We start from the raw sequence: 18,747 nt of genomic DNA on the forward strand, positions 1-18,747 counted from the left end.
AGCAGGACCAGCAGATAAGTGTGACAAACCTTGCACGGCACTGCTTCCATTTGGGTGGGTTCTCATGATGTGTGGATAAATCACCTGTCTCCATATAAGGTCTCATTCTCTTCTGTGACCAGTGAGTCTGAATTCCGAAAAAAAGCAAAATGCCTCTTTGTTGATGAAGAAATTATACAGGTGAAACAACAGCATTCAGAAATGCTGAGCTGGTGTTCCTTTGATACATACAGTATTGGTTGGCAGGGAAAAGAAAACCTTCCATTTTACAAAATAAACTTACTACATAGTAGGTATATTTCCGTTGATATTTTTATTATAGTTAATTCTATATATAAGAATATCCCACTAGAAAAATGCAGATTTTACTGTCATTAACTTAGAAATTACCTTAATATAAACCCGGTGATATTTTTAAAATAGAACTATCTTTCATAACTGGGTTCAGCATTTAACCTTAAAATATCAGTGCAAGGGGAGAGAGAAAAAAACCCCAAACCCACAGAAAAAAACCCCAAACCTATTTCCCTTTCAAAATCATGGGTTTTAACTTTTTGACATGTGTTGGAGAATAGCATAGGAATTTCCTTCCAAAGCAATGCATCACTGCATGAATGTTTTGATAAGGATGTTGTTTTAATTGCCTGCTTTTACATTAGGAACACATGGCAAACTGAGGTGTGTGTGCAAATACGATATTCCCAGCACAAAACTGTGAGGGTGCATCTACAGTGACCTGTTCTGAGGAGGAGAGCTGTGCTCTGAAGCTCTCAACAAAGACAGACTAGGCTTCTATTTCAACTTCTGTTCAGCACAGCTGAAAAAAAACCCTCCATAATTTGTTTCTCATTTCTTACAGAAGAACAGTAAAAGAATGCTCATTGTGTAATATTTTGCTCCTTCCGTAGAAAAAACCTCACACAATACAGTTCGTTTCCTTCAAAAGTGCAGTTTCTTTCACTTTATGTAAATCATCACAGTCTTTTATTGCTAAAAGAAAGACCTCATTGCCAAGAGATGCAATGGATTGCCTGCTCTCCTGCAAGGGCTCTTGGCTTGAGAGAGACCTAGATAGGAACTCAGCAACACCTCCTGAGCAACGATGCCAAGACAGCAGCTGGAACCCATTACAGAGCAGGACAATCCTGTCCAAACAACTGAATGCCAGGATCTCAGGGTACGAAAGGCTGAGAGGACATTCCCATAAAAAAACAAGGATCTTCATGAGAGTTTGGATTTTTGGGTTTAAAAGAAGTTTTGCTGGCTACTGAAAACATTCCTATAATTTTGTTGTTTTGATAATAATGTGAAATGAGCTATTCCTCCCATACTGTGGCTCCGAACAGTCAATGGTCTTCTGGGAGAAAAATAAAAAGGAAGAAAAGTAGTCTGAAAGTGCTTCACAATAAAAGAAGCAAAATAAAAGATGTTTTTTGAGCTTAGAGCTAGTAAATATCTCCTAACACCACTCAGGGAACAGAAGTTTTACCCCAAAGTGTTGCGCACCTCTGTTGTGACACTATAGGTTTGCAATCGTTTTCAACAACTATGACTTAGATTTCAATGAGATTACAGGTAAGCAATTCTGTTCTGAGAAACTTTTGAAGGTAATCACTTTATGGTAAGGTCTCACTCCAAACACTGGAGAAAGCTGAAAGATAGGAAGTGTGAAGATAACCATCTACTGCTGGAAAACAATTCAAAACTTACCAAAGGACAGTTTGGAATAGAAATACTTAAGTTAGGAACTGGGAAGGAGTGGGGTCTCTGAAATAAGGCAAGAGCACCAATCAGCTCAAAATGCAGCAGTCTGTGCAGCCTCTCCCTTATACAGCTCCAAGATGCTGGGTTTTGTCTGCAAAGTCCTTCCTTGCGGTGGTCCCACAGAGCTGCTGCTGATTAGCCTACATCAGGAGCAGAGGAAGACTGAGAGGAAGATGAGCAGTCGGCTGCAGCTGTAAAAGCCATGCCAGAGTGAAAGACAGGACAGGACATACCCGGCAGGAAAGACAGAGAGATGACAGCACTCACTCACCAGCAGGATGGAATTCAAACCCTTCATTTCCATCCTACATATTCGCCCAACGTGGAAAACTCAAACTACAAACTAACCCTGACTGCCAAAACACCAGCACCTGAAATGTGTTTTGCACCTCGTTCACACTGCCTCAGTTTCTGTGAGGCACTCGGATAGAACAGCCTGGGAATAGATTGCTATTTAGTAAGGACTTATAGCACAGAATAAACAACCGCAGATAGAAACCTGCTGTTTTCAGGGTCTGCCAGACACAAGCAAATACCAGCGGCAATTTCCTCAAATCACTCATGGATTCTGTTGCATTTGCCCCTCTTATTTTTCACAAACTTTGAGTCATCAGCAAGGTTACCTTCTCAAATGGTCATATATTTACCAAAGGCAGGGCAAGAGGAAGATTTGGGCTATATTTTTCATTACGCAAAAGCTATGACCAGCAAAGCCAGACTCCACAAACAGCTGCAGCTGAACTGTACAGGCAGTGTAAGCTCTGCAGGGCAACCACCAGAAAGCAACAGAGAAGAAAAGGTGGGAGAGCTGAGTTGGAGGAAGGACAGCCCAGAATGAGAAACAAAACTACCAGAGCAAATATGCTGGCAGTGGGTTAGTTAAAAATATGCCTCTGGCCTAGTTAAGTGATGGAGGGAGAAGAGAAATTGTGGCACCTCCTAGGAGAAAATGCCCAGCCTGCCCATGGTGGGGAGTGAGGAACACTGCTGTTCTGGCTGTGCCTTTGGGCTGGCTGCAAAGCCTGATTCCTGCCACTCTGGGGTCATGAACAGACTTCTCCTCCTGTGGGGAAGGATGGCAGGACAACTCTGTAGTTCAAGCTTGAATTCAGGTGAGAGGAGAGACTAATATCATCACCTTCCTAATGAGCTTGTATGTGGCAGACAAAGCTTGCAGGCATGAGAAGGCTTGCATGGCACAAGAGAGGCTGCCCAGGCAGGGTGGCTAAAAACAGCCTTAAGCATCTGGGTCTGCTGCTTAAGCAGCCAGAAAAGACGGAGAAATTAGGAAAGGAAAATGGGCCCCAGAAAGGAGCCAAAAATTACATTTGTTCAGCTTCAGGCAGCTGACAGATTCTCAAGTTTCTGGGTACAAAGCCCAATACAAACTCAGGAAAAATAAGCTCGTATTTTGAAGAGCTAATGTCTGTGCACAAAACAAGGTGAAGGATCACACTTTGGGACACAGGGATATTGGGGAATCAAATATAAAACTCAAGATGAGAAACAGGGAAACAGGCAAAGAAGGAAAATGGCATCAACAATTTCTGGCTTTAATCATTGCTTAAGAGCCAAGTCTGAAGCAGCTAAGACATGTGATGACTGCTTGGATACTCCTTAGGGACAAACTTGGCTCTCAGAGAAGGAAAACTACCCCTTGCATGGGATGGATGGGAGCATGAGCAGGTCCCAGCTATCATATTCCACCAGCAATTTATGGAGTTTGACATGGACGCACAATAGTTTTTGCTCTTCAGATGCTGCTTTCCCCTTTTCGTGAGGAACTTTTATGTATGCTCCTGTCCATATAGCTTAGAGAACTCACTTTTTAAGACCATAATTTTAAAAAATCTTGAGTTTATTTTAAGAACACGTACACAGCTTCACTTTTCAGTTTGGTGAGGCTGAGAATGACAGCAAGTAATCAGCTACTGGTCTTGTCCATTGTGGATTTAAGGTGATAAGGAGAAAAGCAGTCAAAGACTCAACATGGTCTATGCCTTTGGAGGCTCTGCAGCTGTGCTGTTTCCCTTTGCATGTTTGTAAAAAGCCCACAGTTATAATCCCTAGTGGAGGTGGTGCTCCAACCATAGACCAAAATTAAATTAAAGTGAGAAGCACTGTTCGTTTGTGTCTGGGTCAAGAACTGTTGCAATCAGACCTCACATTTCATGACCATGATCAGAACCAGATCATTTTACACAGGGGATGTCAAATACACCCAGTAAAATAGTTTGGAATTTTGCTTCGTTTTTTATTTTCTTTTTCCCCAAACAAAAATATTTTATTTGATTGCACTGAAAAGTTTTTGCATTTTCATGGAAAGGATTTTCTAGAATTTCAATCTCTATTGTAAAATAAACCTTCAGGCTAAATCTCCTTCAGGCTCTCCTCCTTTCTGAAAGTCTCATGTGCAAGTTACACTGACCAAATTCTAGTCTGTTCATGCAGATATCCTAGTTAAAAAAACATTAAAAATATCAGTGAAATTAAAAAGTAACAAAACAAAAATAAAATCGTGAAAGCTATTAGTGTGTCCTATATGCTTTTTATCTATTTGATTATGATAGTTGGCTCACAAATGGTTGCCTTGGGATGCAAAGAAATGGCAGAAAATTCTGAGTGCTCAATTGTTTCTGTAAATTTGGACACATAGCTGTAATATTTCCTTTACAAATTACAAAAATACTTTCTTTCCAGCCCTCGCTTTATGCTAAAGCTGTGCACTCCCCTTCTGAGATCTCATTTGATTTGTTAACAGACATTTTACAAACTTGGCAAAAGAGAACAGATTAGAAGTAGAATCCAATCAGAGTTATATTTAAGGTTATTTAGGTATAGGCTATACTATACAGTTATACTTAAAAGAAATGCAGACATACCAGGTAACACTTGCACAGTTAAGCACACAGACAACTGTACTCGCACCTACTCTTATTCCATGATACGCTTTTGATTGCATTTAAAGCATTTGCAATCCAGGTAAATGTAAACCTCTTTTTAAGGACTTTCCCCTCACATTCTTACTTCATGCTATTAACAAAGGGAGTTAAGACTGCTTCTGTTTAAACGTTCAGATTACTTTCAAGGGTAGTTATATCTGAATGTAAGATTTATTGTAGTTTATAATTCTTGATTTGAAGAGAGTTCCATCATTCCTGCAACTTCTTTATCCTTAAGTCCTTCATTTTTTAATAATCTGTAAACATTCCTTATTTTATACATGACTATAAATGTCATATATGGTATTTCCATGGTTGGAAGATATACAGTAATAGACGTACATATATTTTTATGTATATATTCATTGCTGTATCAAAGCAAAGATGGTGTGCATCCCCAAATAAGAAAAGTTTACAGTTAGTAAACCACCAGGGGATCGACGGAGCAGAGCAAGACAGCTGAGATCAATGAACAGATCTGGTCCCTGGTATGCCAGCTGGAAGTTGATTGCAATAGCTGTGCAAGGCTGGCATTTACTGAGAGGGAAGACAGAGTCCCCTTCTCACAATGTCCTGGGGCTTTAGGAATCTGTGATTGCCTAGGCTCCCCTAGAAATGGTGCCTAATGAGCAGTGAAGCAAAAGGCAAAGATGCTACAGGGAGCCTCTCAAGCACTGATGGATAAGCTGGTGTCCAATACATCAGAGCATCAGTGATCAAGCTGCTTAATTAATGAAAGACAACTCTTGATGTGAATTATTCCAAATTATTCTTGATTTCTCCAAAACCAGCCTTGCTGCAAGATTTGGCTTACATTTAACTATAAGAAACCGAAATGCAGACCATGGAGTGCTTAACTTAGCATTACCAACACACACAGTTCTGCATCTAAAGGAATACATTTTTTTCAGGAAAACATCTGTGTACATCTGAGGTCTTACCTCTGAGATACCAAAACTGGTTAATCTATCACAGGAAATAGCTAGCAGACAGCTTCAGAAGCAGGGCAAGTCTCATCTTAAGCATTTTGAAATGCACATCCACAAAAAAAATCCTTATTCACAGAGTAGGACTGCATGGACCAAATACACCATAGATGACCTTCAGTCAAAACTTATTTGAAGGCAATTATGCTAAAGGATCCACTGTTGGGAAACACTGAGGTAGTTACATCTGCACTGCCTAAGCCTGTGCCAGGAGTCTTTGCTAGTACCTGTTTACATCTTCAGTTGATTGGTTTTTCCTTTCCTTTCCTTTTAGGATGTCCACCTTCACGACCTGCTTCTGCAGTCATGTGGCTATCCAAGTTTCCACTAGGAATGCTATTCCAACTCCCTGCAGTCAGTCGAAGCTGATGACTAGCAGCATATCATACAGGCATGGAATAAAGAATTTTTACTCCTAAGAAATCTCATTCCCAAGAATTTTCCACCAGCTTTAGCAGATTTAGGATTTCAATTATTGTTTCTAGGCCTTTTAGAAAACAAAGTAAAACAAACTCTACAACACACAAGCTTGTTGTTCTAAACCTTGAAGGGATACAAATTGTAGTCTAGTACCTATAAACTCTTTTTTCAGATTACTTAACTGCTTTTCCATAAAAAAACCCAAGAAATATGGGCCAACTTATTATGAAAAATTAAGTAAAATAATATTTTTAGTTTTTGAACTAATAAAGATACTAAGACTTGCTAAGCAAATCCATAGAGTGTACAGGGTATTTTTTAGTGTTTCATAAAACTTCTAACATGTGGTCTTAAAGAAACACATGTACACCAGCTGTGCAGAAATAAAAATAAACTTCAGAACTCCAAGGACCCATTTTGAGGTATCTTTTAGGTCAATCCCCTGAAAACTAAGAGTCTGAATCTGTACGACTTAGCCGCTGAAATCATGGAGATTTTAGTTTACTAAGTAACATATCCTGAAAAGTCTCCAATGCATAGAAACTCAAGTACCTGAGTCAAAGGTAGCAGGGTACCATGCAGTCAGCTAGTATTTTCATTCTGATAAAGTGAATTGCTTGTCTGAAACACTCCGCACTCCTGCAATAAAGAAAGGAGGCTTGACCTTCATTGCCCCACACAATTCTCTCTTCCTACAGGTCTCAACAAAATTATGCTTGGCACAGCCTCAGTGCTGAATCTGGATGTGCATTTTGATTCCCACCTCCTGCCAGCTGCTATCTGTGCCTGCCCAATCAGCTATTGTACAGTTTCACACTGTGATCAAAATGATACACCTCTCTTTGAATAAAGGCTGTTTCTAAGCTTGCTTTCTGTAATTTAAACCTATCTTCTAACTTACTGCTTTACAAGTAATAAGGAGCAGGTCAATGAAACGAAGCATTTCCAGTTCAGGTACATGGATTAACTTTCCAGCATTCATCCAGTGCGGCACTGGAAGGAAGATCACAGTGACTTCGTCCAGCCAATAGTGCTGCCAATTCTCTGCTGAATATAAAATCATTTCAAGCTGGGGCTGCAAAACAAATGGAAAGCCTGCCAGCTGAAGGAAATCTAGGAAAGAGGGAAATGTCTTTTTTACCGTTGAGAAATTAAGGACAAGCCAACACAATGGTGAATTGCTTTGAGAATGGGCTGAGTCATGAGACAGGTCAGGGGAGAGTTAGGGACAGGCATCACTACAACCCTCGGGGAATCTGCAGGTGGATGGGTTCCTACTATTTGAAATTACTGAAGCTCAACTGAAGTTGATGCTTAATTAAGGACAAGCCTAGACTTAAATAAGGGACTCAGAAGACATCTGACCATAACAACAGCTCTCATATCCATCTGAAAATAAAGTTTAATGTAATTATAAATGTACACAAAAACATAAATTTAAACAGCACCAACAGCCAGAGACAAGCTGTCTTCATAAACTTTGACATCAGGTGATCTTTTCAAACATGTCAAATCTCAGCAGGAGATGTGTGACTTTGTATCACAATACCAACCTGTGAAAAGAACTTGTGGCATCTAAGAAGTTCCTTTTATCCAGTCATGTCCTTCAACATCATTCTCACTACTGTGGTGTGCCTCTCCATGGCTGAGCAGGTCCTGCCATGGTATGTCCGAGTGGTGCCCAGGAAGAATGATGCAAAAGGTGTCAAAATTAATCTCTAAATGTCTTCTCTATGAATACAATCACGGTCTGTAGAGGAGCACTTAATCAGCATCCATTCTTTTGCAATGTTCATAATGTGTGGAAGTTTTCTGAAGTATTTTGTCTTCATAATTCTCCTCTCAAAACTCCCAATAATTCATATTTAGTACAAATAAACATATTCTCCCTTAGTCAACAAAACAAGAAATGTTTTGTTGTCAAGAAATGTCTTGAATTTCAACATTTTTTTAATGCTATGAAAGTAAAAAACACTGACTATTCCATCTTTTGTTAGTATTTCAGATATTTGTGAGCAGGACTACACTATTTTCAAATGGATTTAGTTTAAACTCCTAACCCTGTTAGGCTTTAGATTCTGCACTTTCTACTGAAGCTTTAGCAAAATTCTTCTCATCTTATCAGCTGAAAGTTCTACTTTGTTTCCTTCCATTAGTGTGTGAAATGCCATTAGTTTTATCATCTTTGCAGGACAAAAAAGGTGACAAGTGGATTTTCAAAAGTACCTTCTGCTATTTCCATACAGGTTTTGCTTGCAAAGCTTATTTTCTTTTTTTTTTATTTTTCACTTTTAAGCTGTATTTAAGCATTTGTTTCCCACATTCTAGAAAGGTTTTTGCACATTATATACATCTTCCATACATTGCTATGAAAATGTTGTTCTATTTACTGAGATGCTCAGTTGTTAAAAATAGCTAAGATTTACTGTTAAAGATACAAAAAGAAATAGAAAGTTTCCTAAAAACTGCACAACACAATCAAACAAATGGTAATTAAAAGGTTTAATTATTCTCTTGCTACACGGCTTTTCACAAAGTCCTTTTGATTACTTATTTTCAGTAGTAACAGACCTGAGATGCTGCTCAACTTATTATAAAAACATACAGTTGTGGCAAGTTATTTCCTCTATCAACTGATTTTTAGAAGTCATCCTTTTCATGATATATATATATATAAAATCTTCTCAGAACACAATGAGTTTTTATTCACTTTATATGCCTGTATTGCACCCTTCCTCCTGACAGAGGGCATCTTAATGCCTTCTAGCATTGTAATAAACTAGCCCAATATAATAACCAGGCTTTTGCCAAATCAGGCCCATGGCTGTATCTGTTAGTCAAATGTCCAGCTGACTGAAGGTTAACCTACAAACAACCATAACAGAAATAACTATGGGCAGATATAAGAAAACTTTGGGTAAATGCTGTCTGAAGAAGGTATGTTGCAGCAAGAGCTAAGCAGATACCAGAAAAAGGAGAAACTGGCAATGGGGACAAGAAATGCTGGGACATGTTATCAGCCAAAGCAAGAATACATAATACAGATCCCATGTCAGTGGCCAGGAGTCCAAAGTAAACCACAAATAAATGTATCATGTTCATGCACGTCTCCAAGGGTTGTTTAATGTTTTTGTTTCCTGCATTTCTGCATGTTCTACAAATAAATCATCCTGCATTTAGGAAATGTGCCTGGCCTCTCCACTTCTCTAACTCCAAAACATTTCTACTGCCAGTGCTACCATATGATCAAGAAAAAGCACCATCTGTCTCTTCCAAATGTGGTCTTACTCATTTACCACTTCCACCTTACAGTTCACATATGCTGCTTGTCACATATTTGCTTCTTTCCCCCAACTTCTTTTCAAAGCACAGAAAAAGAAGAAAGAAAGGCCACCATAATGAAACAACGTGTGGTAACCATGATTTAAGTTTTTTCAGGTTACCATACAGTGATTAAACTTTCCTTTTTTCCAATTTGCACATTGTCAGGGATTCAGATATGCATGCAAATATATCTCCCTCATTTTGCAACCTTTTACTAATTAATTTCAGAGTTTTCAGAATAGGAACACTCATTGAACTCAGAAGAGCATTTCCAGCATTATCATGCAACATTGACTCTCAGCTGTAGTTTTTTCTGGTGCTCAGATGTTCCAAACTTTTACAGAAGCAACTAGCAGAAGTGCCATTCTTTCTAAAATTGGACAGTACCAGAACACACCCTTTTTGTGGTCAGAAAATTGCTGCTGTGTCTGTGCAAAGAAGAAATAAACCTTAAGTTCTTTTTCATGTTTGGAAGATGTATACCAGAGCAATTTGCAGAATTTCCCTGTTGAGTTTTACTTCATGGCAAAGAAAGGAAGTGTCTGTCCCAGGCAGTAAGTATCCCAGTGCTTACATGGCAAAGACACAGTGGGGAATGGTATTTTCTTTTAGTTTAGAGAAGCTGTTCACTATGTAGTGACAAAGTTTAACTAAAAATGGCAAAATTTTTTCTTTATGGATGAAGAAGGAATATTTTCATTATTGTGAATGAATATATATGTATATATACACATATATAAAAGGGCATATGTATATGTATATATATATAAAATGTATAATGTGTGTGTATATATAATATGTGTATAGGATATATACACATAATGAATATATATGTGAACAATACAGCACCCTGTATCCAAGACTTACCATCAAACCATCCACAGAGTGCATACCTCCAAAGAGTAAGCAATTTCAGGAGCACAAGGTGCTAAAGTTTAAGCATGACAAGAACGTTGATGTAATACAAAAACAGAGAGACAGATTTGTATGTCTTTGACCTCTCAAACTTGAAAGAAGCCTGGACCTCCAGGAATGCTGTTGAGCATCCTGGCATTGCGGCGGAGATGAGGTGGAGCTCCTGAGGCGAACAGGCTTATAGACACCATGCTCCCTACCTGCACTCTCTGCACCCCTGCTGCCAGCTCCAGGACCGCTCTGAATTCAGCCCTGTGCTCACTCAGGAAAGGTCAGTCTCAGGCTGCTTGCAGATTCCAAGTGATGTTGTGGCCATGTTTTCATTGTTTTCTAGAAAAAGAATCTGAGGCAATTTGAACTTGTCTGTAAGATGCTACAACATTGTACCCAAGGCAATACAGACCTAAGCTTCCTCTGCTGACACACCCCAGAGCTCGTCTCAAGCCTGTATCTGTGTGCAAGTTGGCCTTCATATTAATGTAGAAGTTTGCCACCCTAGCCTTATGTATAGTGCAATCATATGCAAGATATTACTGATTCACAGAATGGGCAATTCAAAGTGAAAGGGAGAACATCCCAGGGAACAACCAGTCACAACTCACCATTGATCAGCACCATTAAAAATGACACTACTACCTATCTCCTGTGAAAACAAAGCAATGTAGCATAATCTGGTAGTTCAAAACTACAAATTGAACACCTTATTTTCTGTAGTCTTTCATCTTGATGGTTAAAAGTGTACACAAAGAAAGCTTACCTAAAATACAGCATTTGAAATATTGTATCAGCCTCCATACTCCACGTTTAGCATGTTCATACAGCCTATTGCAGTAGACTTCTTTACAGAACTACTGCAATAGGCTCCCTGCCACTAATAAGTTGTTGATATTCTGTGGTTATGAGTACACTTTCCTGTAAAGCACAGATTTACCAATGCTCACAGATCCACAGGTCTGCATTCGTGGCAAACATCTGTAATTCTTACGCATCTCAGACTGACTCACTGCAATAGATGTCAGACCCTTGTAGGATGGTGCACAGGCACCTTGTCTGTCCAACGTCACCACATGGTATCACAGCAAGGCATTACAGGCTATGACAAAAAGGACTTGGCCAGGTAGACATGACTGTTGCCGAGACTGTCTCATCCACCAGGCAGGTTAAGTTACTACATTTGTGAAAGAGGGTTGTGCAATCTAAAGCTCTGCTCTGTACATTCCCCTCTTGTCTCAGAAAACCTGTGACACTCCTTGCAGACAGAGGCAGACCTTTACCACCAGCAGCTGGGATATGCTAAGCTATCTCATAATCAAATGTGCATTTCAGGTTTCACTACAAATACAATACAAGCTTGCCCCTGGAGATTTTGTAGTATTTTTCACAGATTGTGCAAGACACAAAAGTTATTTTTCAAGTATATATTGCCAATTTTTAATGAGCTATGTCACCTCTAGCTCCTGTACTACAATCAGTAAAGTCCTTAAATGTACAGCTGATTTTTTTTTTTCATACAGGTAATAGAAAACGTCATTAGAGGCAGGACTTTTCAAAATTTAATTTTTATGAACAACAGGAAACTTACTGAGATTGTAGGCAGCAATTACACTAGCAAAAAACTTGAAATGACTGAGTTTACCTAGTTCATGATGGGAAAAGGAAGAACAGGAACAGAAAAAGGATCTATATTTAAGAAAACAGGCTGAAAAAATGAAGCAACTTTGTATACAAGACTACAACCAAATCAAATGTACATGGTAAAAAGACTCCAGGAGAGTAACTGTTTCTTAAAAGACATAAATCAAGACATAAGCATAAATTTCCCCTATGAGGCAGAAAACCTAGAGGAACAGAAGGACATCCTCTTGGCTAAATCATGAAGACTTTGCTGACTTCAGAAACAGAAAGTCATGGGAAGTGCAACTCAGCTCAGACCACTACAGATGAAATACAGGCACACGGGGGCAAAATCAGAATGAACAAAGGTGCTCTTAAGATCCCCCTGAGAGTGATGGCAAAAAAACACTTGAAGAAGGAAAGAGGAAAACAGGAAAGGAAGGAAGAAATTTCAGGGAGATGACAACAAAAATTGAAGATACCATTATTAAATGCAAGGCAAATATATCCACAGTTATTACCAAGAAGGTTAATAGGCTTGATGCCTCTTTGCTGCAGCCTTTGTTAGGAAAGATAGAGGAAAAAGATAATTAGAATAATCATGGATAGACTAGAGTAAAACCAGACTAGATAAGCTGAGACATTTTCATGTCAGCTGGGCCAGATGAATTGCACCTGAGAGAATTTCAAGAAGTCAGTGAACTAATCTCAGATCCGTTAAAGGCTTTGTTTGAGGAGGTACAGGCAATGCCAAAGTTTCAAAAGGCCAGGAGGCAACTATAGTGCCTGTCTTTAGGAAGGGGAGCACAGGAACAATCCACTCTTGCACAGTGCCACACCATGGCAGAAAAAGCAAGGCCCACACCAGGAACTACAGACAAGTATCATGGGGGAGAAACAAGAAATAATCCAGTCTTCTGCTCTGCAGGGATGACTCTTTTGCAGTATTGCTCCTCATTGTGACCACTGCACTTGAGGAAGCACATGGAAAACCTGGAGACAGCCCAGAGCAAAGTGCCCAAAATGATCACGCAGCTAGCAGAACCAAGAATAAGAGAGCTTGGTTTGTTTAGTCTGGGGCAGAGAAGACAGGAAGGAACAGGGGAACATTTTTCAAATACTTTTCTTAGTCACACTTTACCTAACACACTTTCCTATGGCCAGTGAGGCTGGGGTTAAGTTGCAGGAAGATTTAAGGTACTGGATGTTAGGAGAAACTTTTGTAGTAAAAGGAGTTATGTACTTGATTGTCTGGGAAAGTTTTGTAAGTTTCAGGAGAATTCATGGCAGTTTTTAAGAACTGTGCAGAGAAACATCTAGTAAGAAGGGTTTAGAACTGGCCCTGCTCAGGGTTGGCAGATGCATTGAGGGATGTTTCAGGATCCTGTCAGACTCTGTATCCTGTAGTGCATAAGACCTGGGACTTGGGAGCACGATTGTCTCCCCCTCTGGACACATATGTACATATAAATACCTTACCCCAATAAACTCTAACAGATGTATCAGCATGCAAATGCTGATTCTACGCCTCCTTAATTCAGTTTATAGATCTTAACTGCATCAAACAGAGGAGAACAAGGAACTCAGGGCACCCCTTTATGTTATGGGTGGGAAAGGACATAATATTGCAGCTAGGAATTCTCCCAATGATGACCAACCTGCCCTAAATGGAAAAGGAACATGATCTGTCAGACGCGACAATGTCGAATAGTTCCAGATGTGCTCCCAGTGAACTTGGCTGCAGAAATCTGGTAAAAATTTGTCAATGCTGTAATCTAGCTAGGGGATTTGTTGTAACACTGAATAACTTTTACAGAATGTTCTTGGTCCAACTTGACACGTTGATAAGCATGGGGTACAGCAAGAATGCTTGTCCTGCCTGTTTCAATTTTGGCTTCCCACAATGACCCACTTGAGCTTGAAAAATCATTTAAATTAAAATCATTTTAATTAATCTCCTCATATAGTAAGAGAATGGGATAGAAATGTGACCACGTAAGATGCTTCTGGAATGGAAGAAAACAATCATAACTCAAGAAATTAGACAGAGAGTCAGGAAATTCTTGTTTCTAACCCTGTATTTTGTGGCCCTTTTTTATCCTGAATGTTTCACAGTCTCTGTTTTCACATCCACAACTGTATGATGGGGATGAAAGAACTGATCAATCTTTATATGGAATTTCAAGATACAAGGCTGGAAGATAAGAGTCAAAGTCCTGCATCTAGAAACCATTAATGCATTTATCCAAGGGTATTGCTGATTATATGAATAGGGTCAGCATATTAAATAAAGGCATGAAACAGAGGATGAGATGTTCTTCCCCACCCTGGCATCATGCAAAGGGCTGATGTGGTAAAAAGGAACCCGACAACTCCTTATTTTTCCAAGGAAGACTTTCTGGTACAAAACTCTGGCAGATTACCAAAAGACAGCCCTCCAAAGAACCTTTTCACAACTGTTGGCATATAGAAAATGATGTCAGGACAAGAAGCTGACACAGAAATGCTGAACAACTTTGTGCCCCTTATAGCAACTATTGGATGATGCATTAAATTAGGTGTGCCTCAGCTTGTTTCTCTTAAGACTCTCCCTTTCCCAGAACAGTGCATTAATTAGGAAGATGAAAGGTGATGCAAAAGGTACCCAAATTCAACACACTCACTCCTCATCATGTTTTGCCTTTGTCTCTACTTCTTAAGAGCTACAGACCAAAATTGTATTCAGTCTTTTTCCACTGTTCATTTGAAGAATTTTGACAGATATGACAGACTTGTTTTCTCATTGTATGAAAAGTTTTGGTCAGGGGAAAAAACTCCCAACAAATCAACAAACAGCTAGACACTGATTTACATACATACATACATACATACATACAAACATACATACATATAAGAATTTTGACAGATATGACAGACTTGTTTTCTCATTGTATGAAAAGTTTTGGTCAGGGGAAAAAACTCCCAACAAATCAACAAACAGCTAGACACTGATTTACATACATACATACATACATACAAACATACATATATATATATATATATGTATATATATATATATACACACACACATATGGCAGAAGCACAGAATTACAAACCTGAAGGGTGGAAAATTCCTTCAAAGCGGCTAGTCTTTCCTTTTTGCCCATAGATACAACATTGTGGAGCAGGAGTAACAAAATTATGTGTGTCTGACACAGGTGGGATATCTGAAACCCTTCATTTCAAGTCGGAGATAGCCATCTCCTCCTGCTAGAGCATCTCTTATGGTAGGGAATAGAGTTTTGGTTTTCTCATTAGGAGGGGTAAATGATCCTCACGAGAATCCTCAATCTCATTATTTCTTTAAAAAAAACCTCAACGAAAATGGAGCCCTTAAAATGAGACTGAATGTGCTTTTTAGGCCATGGTAGATGGCAGCATTCTCTAAGGATGGTTACCATAGACAGACCCACAAAAGTTACCAAAATTATGGGACAAATTCTCAGCTGGATTAAAACAACACAGATGCTCATACTTATATGGAACTACCCCAGTTCATTCCTTTTAAGAATTTGCCAGTTACTCCAGATAGATATATCCATCCACCTGAGAGGTTAACAACTTCAAGCCCCTCAGATACCATGGTGACAGCTCCAAAGACAAATGGAAATTGTGCTCTTTACTTGAAAGCTCATCATCATTACTTACTACTTACACAGCATCAACAGCATGTACTCTGGGACTTAACAAAAACTGTCTACAAGTCAAGCCCCAAGATCAGTAACTACCTACTGCTGTTGTCATTCTATTAGGTGAGCAAAGCTGTATCCCCTCTTTTCAGTTTAATTACATCTGTAAACATAAGAGCATAGAGAAGCATAAGACCATTTCTAATCCTAGGCTTTGTGAACCAGCTTTCTACATAATGAAGTGAAAACAGTACAGAAATGTTTTTGGAAACATAAGTATAGTGAAGGAAAACCAACTATTTTCAGTATCTAAAAACCTTACACTGGGACCATCCTGGAAATTTGAGAAGGCACAAAAGAGACAGAAAAGCCTGCATGAACAAACATACCTAGCTGCTTGGAGCACAGCTGCCAACACTGTTGTAAGCAGGACTTTTTAGGTGATACAAACTGTCAGAGCAATTGCAGAGGCATAAAACAAGATACTGAAGATCTAACAGAAAAGGCTGATACAAATAAGATGCTCAAACTACAAAGCACACAGCTCTCCTTTGAATTGGCTCTGACCTGACTCAACTTACCTTGAGGAGCAGAGGATTTGAAATTGCATAAGTGGGAGATGGAGAGGAATGGATTTTCAGTTCACTCTGGACCTTGCAAAAGTACCCCCACACCTTTCTTTTAGCGATTTTCAGGGCAAAATGCCCCTTTCATCTTCTTGCTAAGAAATAATAGCATGCACACCAAAGCCAATAATTAGCACATACAAGCAAAATCACAGAGAACATGCATTCTTTTTATGGGTGAGTCTGACTCCAGGTGCTGTTCCCCTTGTTGTCAATCAGATACAGAAAACAGAGCTGGCATTCACTGCATCAGCAGATGTTAGTACTCCAGTGCTCAAAACAATACAGTGGATTTGGTTTTCCAAGTTTCAAACTACGCAAGACCTTCCAGACTCGTAAGTGTCTTCAGGGCAGAAGGATGGCTGCAACCTAACATCTGCCAACAAACAGGAAGGTTCTTTCTGCCATAATTATCAGTTGTTAACCTCATGGCCAACACTGCCTTTTTCAATGATTTGGACTGAAATATTTGCATGTTTTAATAAGCTCATTTTAAATTTTTATTATATTATAATTATTATAAATATTTTCTGATAGTTGATATTTGTGTTAGTCTGAACTTTTCTCAACATTCACTTTATGTGAATGGCTACCTTGAATTTTTCAAGCTTTTGGTGTCCAGCATGTAGTGCTTTATTAGAGTTTGGATATCCACTAATTAGAACCAAAATAATATCTTTGGAGGTGTTGAATTTCCACAAAGTTTAAAAACTTTTCCAGCTCAGCTTTAGTTTTAGACAGTTATAGACAGTTTATTACCTTTACTTCTCTCTGGTGACCAGTGATGGAACCCAAGGGAACAGCATGAAACTGTGTAAGGGGAGGTTTAGGCTGGATATCAGGAAAAGGTTCTTCACCCCGAGGGTGGTTGGGCACCGGAACAGGCTCCCCAGGGAAATGGTCAGAAGTGGTCACAGCACCAGCCTGACAGAGTTCAAGAAGCATTTGGACAACACTCTCAAGCACATGGTGTGACTCTTGGGGTGTCCAGTGCAGGGCCAGGAGCTGGACTTGATTATCCTCCCTTCCAACTCAGTATATTCTGTGATTGAACATGCAGAAACTGTAGGCTTTTTTCCCTTTCTGAAGATTACCAAAAAGGTAGTTGTGACATCACATCATCACTGCCATGACTGCAAGAAAATGTACATTGGCATTTGGTGGGAAAGAGGTGCTTAACTTTCAAGAAAGTGGATTTAAATGAACACTATGAAGAGCTGCATTTTGGTACATGAATGAATTTATGTAATCTCACTTTCAGCGATTTACAGCTGAGGAAGATGAGTAAGAATAAGGGTCTTTAGGTTTCCAAAATAAAGATGACGTAACAGGTACTGAATTAATGAACATTGGCAATAGTCCTAAGAAAGGGGAGATAAAAATGTGGGAACACTAGGGATTTAAGAAAGTAATGACATGCAGCTCTGGCAATGTGGTAATACTTATATGTCTCAAATACCAGACTTGCACAGAATAAAGTTTTGAAGGGACTCTAAATGCAGAGGAGAAATCTGTAGAAATAAAGGAGATGGAGCTCATGGTCTGAGGGAGTGAGAGACAGCAAGAGATTTCCACAATGATCCCTGGTACAAAAAACAGGCCATACTAGCAAAAGAAGCCATTTTCAACTTGAGAAAGGCATTCTTAATATTTTAGGTCTACATACTCTATTACCAGAACCAGATGTTATATTAGACCAACCTTCTCTTTAAGTCGCAGTACCTACCCATTTTCTATTAAAAAAAAATTGTGCTTCCATCTATTTCAAATAGTCTTGCAGTTTATAAATCCCAGAATACCCCTTCCCATTACACTGCTGTTGTCGCTACAAGATCTACCACTAGCTCTGCAAATCCGGTAATGCTCCAACAGCTGGAGAACTCAATGGCATATCAGGGAAGGATCACTCTGAGAAGAGCAGGATTTTTTATTTCCTTGTGGCGGCCATTCCAGACACAGGCACTACCCTAAGCCACAGTGTGTTCCTGTATGCTCTTCATATTTCCTTGGGGCTCTGAATCATTTCCATTTAAGAGAAAAAAAACCCCAAAAACCCACCTTCCTCTCATTCCTGTTCAGGTTTGGCATTTCCTAAGCGCAAGCACAGTCTCCACACTTCTTACAGTATTCTCTTTAAGTATATGTTTTATAGCAACAATTTTAAACTACAGAAAATTCTACAAATACGTAAAAGTGCTGAGTTCAGATGTTCATAAAACCTGAGTCACTACATTCCTGAAAAAGAAAAACAGATGTTTTCCATTTGCTTCTGTGCTACTGTATTTATTTAGCTACCCTTCCTTGTAAGAGCAAAATTCAAAAGGTAAGGGGAATGCATGGTAAAACCAGGCAGCAAGTCATGAGAACTGGATTTTTAGCAGAAAATATCTCTTTTACTTGAGCAGCTTCAATATTGTCATTTCTTTATGGAAGAACCCCACACATCGAAGTATTGAAAGCAACTGACCTCTTTAAAGTTCTTTAAGCA

General features: G+C 39.2%; 1 protein-coding gene and 1 long non-coding RNA gene across 3 annotated transcripts in view; one reads left to right on the forward strand and one right to left on the reverse strand.

Annotated features, from left to right (window-relative positions):
* The window catches only part of LOC108449145, a 25,526-nt gene extending 15,468 nt beyond the window's left edge, over positions 1-10,058 (forward strand). For both annotated transcript variants that reach the window (XR_001865274.1, XR_001865275.1), the window contains one exon: positions 5,967-10,058. This is a non-coding gene — a long non-coding RNA (uncharacterized LOC108449145). The remainder of the gene's footprint in view (positions 1-5,966) is intronic.
* Positions 1-18,747, reverse strand: part of SCFD2 (sec1 family domain containing 2) — a gene marked incomplete at its 5' end in the record, with an annotated part of 194,953 nt that overhangs the window by 55,743 nt on the left and 120,463 nt on the right. The window lies entirely within an intron of this gene.

This window comes from Corvus brachyrhynchos, unplaced genomic scaffold (assembly GCF_000691975.1).
Source record: "Corvus brachyrhynchos isolate BGI_N302 unplaced genomic scaffold, ASM69197v1 scaffold17, whole genome shotgun sequence".
Classification (NCBI taxonomy): Eukaryota; Metazoa; Chordata; class Aves; order Passeriformes; family Corvidae; genus Corvus; species Corvus brachyrhynchos.